This window comes from Rattus norvegicus, chromosome 16, assembly GCF_036323735.1.
Source record: "Rattus norvegicus strain BN/NHsdMcwi chromosome 16, GRCr8, whole genome shotgun sequence".
Lineage (NCBI taxonomy): Eukaryota > Metazoa > Chordata > Mammalia > Rodentia > Muridae > Rattus > Rattus norvegicus.
In genome coordinates, this window is record NC_086034.1 from 50716377 (window position 1) to 50725550 (window position 9174).

General features: G+C 49.8%; 2 long non-coding RNA genes across 4 annotated transcripts; one reads left to right on the forward strand and one right to left on the reverse strand.

The window, feature by feature from the left end:
* Positions 1-1628: 1628 nt before the first annotated feature.
* LOC102552563 (uncharacterized) lies at positions 1629-7836 on the reverse strand. Of its 3 annotated transcripts, XR_005494836.2 has the most exons (4): positions 5972-7836; positions 4827-5109; positions 4012-4160; positions 1629-2364 (listed from the first exon to the last, which is right to left on the reverse strand). It is a non-coding gene; the product is annotated as an uncharacterized LOC102552563 (long non-coding RNA). The 3 variants fall into 3 exon arrangements; XR_010058699.1 differs by lacking the exon at positions 5972-7836 and having other exon boundaries at positions 2568-4160; positions 4827-5495; XR_360451.5 differs by lacking the exon at positions 5972-7836 and having other exon boundaries at positions 4827-5413.
* Positions 3283-4261, forward strand: LOC134482500 (uncharacterized). The gene is made up of 2 exons (XR_010058700.1): positions 3283-3378; positions 4078-4261. It is a non-coding gene; the product is annotated as an uncharacterized LOC134482500 (long non-coding RNA).
* Positions 7837-9174: the final 1338 nt, after the last annotated feature.

A 9174-nucleotide genomic window follows, 5' to 3' on the forward strand; every position in this document is an offset into this window, starting at 1 on the left:
CTGCAGCCTCCGCCAATTAGCACTCTAGTTAATCAAACTTTAGAAGGTCCCTAGAGGGGCGGTGGAACTGGGAGCGGGCCGGAGCAGAAAAGACCCACTCAGTCTCGGCTTTGCCTGGCTGAAGGCAGCCACGTGTTTTCAACCAGTTTTCTCCATCTTTAAAGTGAGCAGCTCCATAAGCCGTGTGTGTGTGTGTGTGTGTGTGTGTGTGTGTGTGTGTGTGTGTGTGTGCGTGCGTGCGCGCGCGCGCGCGCGCGTGCACTGCGTGAAAAGAGGGTTGGCAGAAAAGTTAGGGCGAAGACTTCGGGATAGTTCTAGCTTGATGCCTTTTTACATCTCTGGAGGAGTTTCTAGATGCCCCATAGTTGAGGTCTCTGAGCTGTTAGGAGTGTTCCCTAGAAACAGGACTTTTCTCCCAGACTTCTATCATTCCACCATTGCAACTTCATCCTTCTAAGATGGTGCGAACAGTCGGTGATTTTTGAATCACGTGAGAATCCTATGGAATACTGTTCTACATTGTTCCGCCACCTCCCTGGCTTCAGCGTCCTTGGGTCTGTACCTGATGGACCACAATTTTGTTCCATTCTCCTGGCTGCCTCACAGCCCAAGCGTATACTGAGCCAGGAGGCGGTATGCATGCAGGAAGGGTCCTTACTCTGTCTGGCCCTGCTCAGTACTCTGAAATGTCTGGAATCTTCACAACACTACTAATGATCACCCCAGATGATCGCCAGAACCGAGACCACTTGATCCAGAACCAGGGGTAGCACATTGTGGTACTTCTTACCTGTAAGGATCACACTGTGTCTCAGCTGCTTTTCTCAGAGTGGCAAGAGCCCCCAAGAGGCTACGGAGTGAGAGAACCTCACAGTTATCTCATGTCTCCTTGGGAGGGGTGCATCCCCGAACCCCTGCAGAGCTGCCCTGTATAAACAGCGTCCCTCCCAGATCCAAACCCCTCATACTTGGTGAGAGCAACCCCCAACCCTCATTAGCATCTGGAATCGCACTGAGAAACTGATGATCCAGGGCAGAGCCCTTTAAAGCAGTGCCTGTGGTGACTCTGAAGACAGCCATCCCCTCACAACCATCAGTAGGATCCAGCTGCAACCCCAGATGGCTCTTACACTCTGACGTTCTTCACCTTCCTAATGCTGTGACCGTTAATGTAGTCCCTCGTGTTATGGTGACCTCCCCAACCATAAAATTCTTTTCATTGCTACTCCATAACTGAAATGTTGCTACTGCTCTGAATCATAATGTAAATATCTGTGCTTTCCGATGGTCTTAGGTGACCTGTGGAAGGGCCATTGGACCTCTCTCTCTTGAAGCAGGTCTAGCCCCACAGGTTGAAAACTGCTGCTCTAATAGGCTATCTGGGCCCTGAACTGAGCTCTGGTTTCTAGGAAGACTAACACTGTCTGTCCCTGTCTCTGTCTCTGTCTGTCTCTCCTCTTTCCCCTCTCTCCCACAAAACACTCTTTTTCTCTACTAGGGTGGGACAGACACCTCCCTCCCCCCACTGCCTCTGCTCTTCAGTTCTATTCATGTTTCAAGTGGGTCAAGACTTCTGCTTTGAGCCTTCCCTCCCATCATTGTCCCCAAAGTCACTTAAGACACAAGGCTGAGATAACACCCACTTCTGCTGTCATTGGGTGGACTCCTCCTTTTAGTCAGAGATGTCCCTGGATAGCCTGGTGTCATCACACCATTCCTATGACCCACCACTTCAATAACAAAGACCAGAAAGCGAGAGAAGAGCCAATGGGGTGCCAGAGTCTGAGAGCATTTTGGATGGGGAGCTCCAGAGAATAGAGCGTAGGCAGCCGTGTCCCTGAGACAGACCCCAGTTCTTGGATGTGTGACTTGGCATTCTGGGACTTCTCTCTTGCACAGTGGAGATTCCCAGATCCATGAGATTGCTATAAGATTACTTTAGTTGGTTTTTGTCAAGTCTTTGAACAGAACCCTGGAAAGATACATGCTTTCTAGATGGCTCCTAGGGGCCACTCGTCCGGGTCTTGTGTTGATCCATGCTGTGTAGAGTCAAATTTCTGTGGAGCAGGGTTAAGGTCTCTCCCTGCGATGCTTGGCCAGAGGTCAGAACACCACATGTATACTTGGTAGGCACACACACACACACACACACACACACACACACACACACACACACACACTGAGCTCCAGACAAAAGGAGGACGAGGTGGTGGCTGAGGGGAGACTCTGGGTCCTGGTCTCAGTAGTGCGGGTCGAAGATGATCCTCCCTGAGCTTCAGTCCAGACAACAATGTGTCCCAAGTCTTCCTGTGAGGCTGTGTCTGCCACCAGGCAGGCTGGTAACTCATCCGAGGTCCGAAGCTACTGCAGAAAGAACAATAAACAAAATAATAATGCACATGGCCTCCTAGCACAGAAAGCTTAAGCCCAAAGCCCTATCTTCCAGATATCTACACCAATGCTCTCAGGTATCCCCAGTGAGCTAAACGCATCCTATAATCAATGTGGAAGGCCCCCCACTTTTGAAGGAACCCCACCATCTCGCATCCTTGAAGGTTTGCACTTACTATTTATTCCTACTGCACAGGGTACCACACTGGGGCCTCTGGTTCCACATTATCCCCTCTTCCTCTCGATGACACCATGGCCAGTCTGGGCCCACCTGTGACCAAATCACAAGCAAGCCCAGATTCTTGGTCCCCTGGGTCCTCGATCAATGTGGCCCAGAACTGTACTCCCTAGTTAAGGATGCCTCATTCATTGTCCATACTCCAGATACCTTACAAAATACAAAATGGCTTCTTCATTCTGCAAAATATCTGAATGTTGGCTCCTGGAAACTCAGCCCTTGTTGGGAAAATAAGCTTTCAATTTAAAAGCTGCAGCCATTTAAAGATTATCTAAATTATTGAAGAGCTAATTAACAGCTTTAAGTAGAGGCAGCAGGTAATGAGCTCCTGTGATGCCCGTGGCTTTGGGCTCACTCTCAGTGTAATGGAGTCCGTTGTACCCCACCTACCAGCTCCCGTGGTGGTCCCTCCTCACCCCATCCTTCTCCTTGGGCTGGCTTCACTACAGAGCAGAAACAAACTATGTTCACAGAAACGGAATAGCTGGAGGTCCCCTTTTGTCTTATTAAGCTCAGTAAATTAAAACATGGTGTTCTTTTAAGACAGGCATTGGGGCACACAATGACAACCTGTAGCTCCTAAGGGCAGGCTCCCTCCATCAACACCCCCCACCTGAGAACTTTCGAGTCTCTGGTGCCCAGAACTTCAGCTCCTTCCACATTCTACCTCTCCATCAGCCACTCCCTTGGCTACAGGCATCCTTCAGACCTGGCCTTGGTCTTTCTCCATGCGTAAACTCCGGTAACAAGTGAGGACATGATCACTTCCCACCAGCATCCACAAGATGGAAGTCAGCAGTATCCAGTGCAGGCTTGTGATCTAACCTCATCTCTCATCTGCTGTGGGCTATGGCCTTGGTTACAAGATAACCTGTGCCTGGTCCCCCTGAGCAATGATAGACATTCACTATCCCAGTGTACTGGCTGGGTTTGTGTGTCAACTTGATACAAGCTGGAGTTATCACAGAGACAGGAGCCTCCCTTGAGGAAATGCCTCCATGAGATCCAGCTATAAGGCATTTTCTCAATTAGTGATCAATTAGTAATGGGTGGGAGGGCTCAGCCCATTGTGAGTGGTGCCGTCCCTGGGCTGGTGGTCCTGAGTTCTATAAGAAAGCAAGTTGAGCAAGCCACAGGAAGCAAGCCAGTAAGTAACATCCCTCCATGGCCTCTGCATCAGCTCCTGCCTTCAAGTTCTTCCCCTGTGTGAGTTCCAGTCCTGACTTTGTTTGGTGATAAACAGCCATGTGGAAGTGTGAGCTGAGTGAACCCTTCCCTCCCCAATTTGCTTCTTGGTCATGATACTTTTTGCAGGAAAGCCAACCCCGACTAAGACATCCAGGAACTGTACTGAGTACTGGCTGGCACTCCAAACGCCTTACCTCCATGACCCTCCTCAGCATCCGTAGCATCCTTACATCCTAAATAAGTCATTCTCTCCCTCACAGAATCTGAGACACACACGAACGATGCTCACACATTTGGGTTGATTAGAAGCCATGTCGACTGCAGACTCTAAGCTGTCTCTCTCCTACAAGTGACGTGAGGACAACATAAGGCTGGAGACCAAACACTTAAGACCCCTCTGCACCTGCTCTTGTTTTGCAACAATAAAATCCTTAAGAAGCCTAATCACTTTCCAGATTCAGCTCAAGACACTCTGTCGGCCCTATGCTCTCCCGGGATTCACTGAGTTCACACTGTGTGCCATGAACCATATGAAAGGATTCAGACACCACATCTCTGGTGAACAGTGTTAACCCTGAAAGGTAGATTGATTGTGTTTTCCGGAGAAGACAACTGAACTGAAGGACACTTGTGGGAAGCTAGACCAGAACTCCAATCCAGCAGTGCATGGCTTCAAAGGCCGGCTTTCCTTCCTGGAGTCTCCCCCATAGCACCAGACTCACCCTTTGGCACCCCTTGAGTTAGGATCCCCAGCCTCCATGGCCCTGGACCAGTCACCAGTGAGTGCGTGGCTGCAGTGGATGAGCAGTGAATGGTTGGATGGATGAACTAATCAATATCCTCTGTCCAAGAGCACTCCAAGACCTCCTCCCTCAGAAACCTTGTCCCATCTGACCCAGGATCCAGGCCCCCCTGCATCCAGAACACCCACTCCCCAAATGTCTTCCTCTGATGTCTTAAATCTCATGTCTGACCCATCTGATTTAATTAAACACCGCCCCATACTCACCAACCACCAAAGGATCCTTTTGGATACCATCCTTGCTGGGGCCCGAAACGTGAGATCTCAGTCCTAAAGAAAAGCTTGTCGGCTCATACTTGGCCAGTGAGGCTACCAGAGGCAAGTGTATGCCCTGCACAGGCCAATGGGTTTCTGGGAAAAGACCCACACCGGGAACCAGGCCTTCTTGCTGGGAATTCCCATCCAACTGCAGACATGCTTCCCGTGATACTGGCTGTGGGTCTCTGGTGCACGTCTCAGGTTGTACCTTCTCTGTTTATCCCTCTGGGCTCTGTTTTAAGAAAACAGGACCATCTCTCTTTCAAGTGCCAGGCTGCATTCTCAAAGCTTATCCCCATGACCACGTAAGACACCAAGGCCACAGAGTTCTTTTCTACTCCTAGGCAGAGGTCTCTCAGCGCCCTTCCTCTGGCCACACTAACCACCCTCTTCTTCTTTACCAGGCCTCGAGCTCCCGGCTTTCACCTTAAATGTCCTGTCCCTATCCTAAGAATTCAGCACAGCTCTGCCAACTGGCTTCAGGTTTTCCAACAGCTCCTGAGTCCCCTGATTCTCTGCACACCACTGCCACCTCCCCAGCCTCCCTCCTCCCTTTCCCCAGGAGGGAAATTGAAGACAGTTTAAAATAGAACGAATCAAAGTGCAGAGGCTGATGCCAAGTGCTGCTCAGCGGGAATTGCAGTATCCCTCCTGCTGGAAGCACCCCCCCCCGCCCCCGGGCAGGCACCACAGAAGCTCCCCTTGCTCCCCTTGCCTCTCCCCGTATGTTCAAATCCTGCCAGATTCTCTTCCAGCTGGTGGAAAGGATGTTCAGACTACAGGCTGCTGGCAGTGTGCGGGAAGCCAGCAGGGAGGGTGCCAGGGGATCTAGAGCCTCCCTAACTGGGACAGCCAGCCAGCCACCACCTCCACCAGCCTTTCTGTGGGGACTGGGCTGAATAACTATGGCCAAGGGAGGGGCTGGAGAAGGGAGTTGGCAGATAAAAGGAAGGACACATCAACCACAGAAATTTCCAACCGATAACGAATAAACTGCTCGTATCAGCGTGTCCCAGAGAATATTCAGAACACATTTACACTAAAATAAATTTTGTAAATTTTGTATTTGTTATCTATCTTAGATTCAGACTCACCTGGGCACCCTGTGCCAGGTAGCTGTATTTATTTATGTGTGTGAGAAATCTGGCAACTCTGGCCGTGGCTTTGGAACCCATCTGTGAGGAGAACTTCTTTCACACTTCTCAGACACACACATACACACACACACACACACACACACACACACACACACACACACACACCGCCATTGAATCAAAGAGAAAGAGGACAGGATGGAAGGGTATGGTGTATCCTTCTGACACAGACTGGGAGTGGAGGTGGGGGAAGGAGCTTTTAACAGTGGAAATTTTCCGTGTGCACTCAAGTGCCAGCATGTCTGAAGATGCTCACTGTGAAGCAGGCACCCTCCTGGGCAAACTCCAAGGTTAATACAATTCAAGCCAAATCTTTCTGAAGTCACTCGAACATTCACCTCTAACCTTTTAAAAACAAGTGCACCGTGACCTCGAGCTAAGCATGCCCCAAAATGCGTCTACTACCTTTCCTTTTAAAATGATGACCTTGAACCATGTAGTGAGTAGGCTCAGGAATGGGCCAGTCCCTAGATCAGCAGCTCTCAACCCATGGGTCAAGATCCCTTTTGGGGTGCCCCAAACAACCTTTTCACAAGGGTTACCTAGGAACATTGTCATCCCCGGATGCCAGTCCCTTGCATTGTTACAGTGACTTGGGGAAGATCCATCTTTGGCTCCATGAGTTTCTCCCTTGTGGTGATTCGTCACCCTGGGCTTTTAAAACGTATTTACCTAACGACTCCTAGCAGTAACTAAATTTCAGTTATGAAGCAGCAACAAGACTAACTTTATGGTTGCGGGGTCCCCAAAACCTGAAGGACTGTATTAAAGGGTGCCAGCATTGAGAACCACGCCCTAGATATTCAGAGCCTCTTTGAGTAAAATCCCCACACTGCCCTTGTTTGGGAAGAGCATTGCTTTGCAAACAACTCCTATGCACTTCTTGTCTGTTGTGGGCAGGAAACCTTTCTTCCCTCTTCTCTATGTTGTCTATGTTTGGGTTGGCTTTGCAATGCCCCAGGATGCCAGGCCCTTGCTTTCTGTCACAGTGACTCCAGGGAGGATCCCCCACTGCCTCCAGTTTCTTCCTTGTGGTCAAGAAAGAACTGTTCACCCTAGGCTTTCAAAACTGCTCTAGTCTGCCACCGTCAGCACTCAACCTTCCCCTCAGCGGTTTCTAGGTATGTGTCCCCTGTCAGCAGCCACCACAAATCCATGAGAACAGAGTGTACTCCCACGTGACCTCATCTTACTACCTCTCTGGTTTCTGGTACACACAAATATGGGGGACTTAGGGGGGCCTTCTTAAATCTAGCAAATCTACACTCACACACACCCTCCTCACTAGATACTTCTAGATCCAGGTAGTCAAAAACAACCGGACCAATAATAAAACCATGAGAGCTCCCTCAGTAAGGTGCTTGCTACACAAGCTCTCAGGACTGGAGAGACAGAGACAGAGATAGGCAGAGCCCTGGGGCTCAGTGGCCAGTGAAAGAGTCACACACACACACACACACACACACACACACACACACTCATATACCTACTTGCTATGTTCACAGATCCCTAAAGAATGCTTCAGAGTAGCAGGCTGTCCGTTCCCCAGATAGGAGTAACAAGACAGAAGCTACCTCTATCCTCTCTCTTCGGAGACCCTATTAGGAAGGATGCTCATCCTGATGGTCTCCAAGCACCAGTGTGAACTCATAATGCTACCCCAAGAAAGCTCTGAAAATGGTGTGTGTGTGTGTGAGCATATTGGAAAGCATATCCATTCACACACACACACACACACACACACACACACACACACACATGCACGCACACACGCACATACGTGCATGTGCATGTGCCAGCAGCTAAGTCTGTGAGACTCAGTTCCACTTGAAAACGGGGAATTGCCTCAGACTCAGTGGAAGGCTATGCAGTCCAAATGTCCTCATGCCCACCCTCAGCCCAGACTTCATTCCAGCCAGGGTCTGGGGCTTGGCTGATAGGGTACAGGGGCTGAGGAGAACTCAATGGCACCTGGACCCTCATTGGCATCTGTAAAGCTTCCCTAGCTTTACCTTAGAGGGATGGATACACGGCCAGTGGCTGTTCCCAGGTGAGCTTTTTGCACCCTCTAAACCTTCAGAGTCCTGTGTCTCTTCCCAGCAGTAACCTCTGCCGCTGCAGTGACTGTGTCTGGAATCCAGGGCCCAAAGTTTTAGGAGATTCTGCAAAAACTCCCACATGCTACCAAGCAGGCTGGAGTTCTACACTTATTCTAGGGAGCTTCTCTGACTAAAGAAGCCTTCAGTTACCTAATAGCCAGTGATTAAGTACCCAAGCTGCTTGTCTGGGTGGTCATAATAGTAACAGAGTAGACAGTAGGGTACAAGTGACTGCATTAAAGTAAAGCACACAGAGAGAGAGAGACAGAGAGACAGAGACAGAGAGACAGAGACAGAGAGACAGAGAGACTCTCACATTGGCTAGATCTGCACTAGATCCCATGATGCTTTGTGTTTATGGCAGCTCCCTTCTAATCAGATCAAAGGCTCAAAGCATCCTTCCTCCCTGTCCCCAGCCTGCTACAGTCACCCTTCCATGAATGTAACATTTTTCAGAGAAGTGGGAATTCAAAGGCTGCGTCTTCCATTATGTGTCTGCAGGCTGCAAATGGCCGGGCTCACACGGAGAAATTCAAAAGGGCCTGTCTTTGATGCATTTAAGACGCTCTCATCCTTCCAGGTTCCACTGAGCCTTCCAGTGCCTTCCAGATACTCTAACTGCCAGAGCCCACTGTGTGCCAATTTGTGCATCTTTTGTAAAAGTAACCATCGTAGGCCCTGGCATAATTAATGGGATATTCTAATATAAAAAGTAGTTCCTCGTTTCTGAGCGATCCGTTCACACACATCCACCGGGGCTCGATCTTCAGTGGACACTTTGTTCAGACACACTTCCTCTGATGGGGAAGTGACAAATCAGTGTCCCCAGAGGGAGGGCCGAGCGCTTGAGAGCCCATGCACAGGGGAGAAGCAACTTTGGTGGCTTGCAGGAAAGCATCGCACATACCCTCTTTGATTCTCTACAGTTCCCCATCTGCCACCAGGCCAGAAAGAACAGTGTGGGTGAGGAAGCCTGACTCTTCAGGCGCTCAGAAACCAGCTTTGTCCTGAGCTGTATGTGGAGCAGGAAGGATTGCAGGCAAG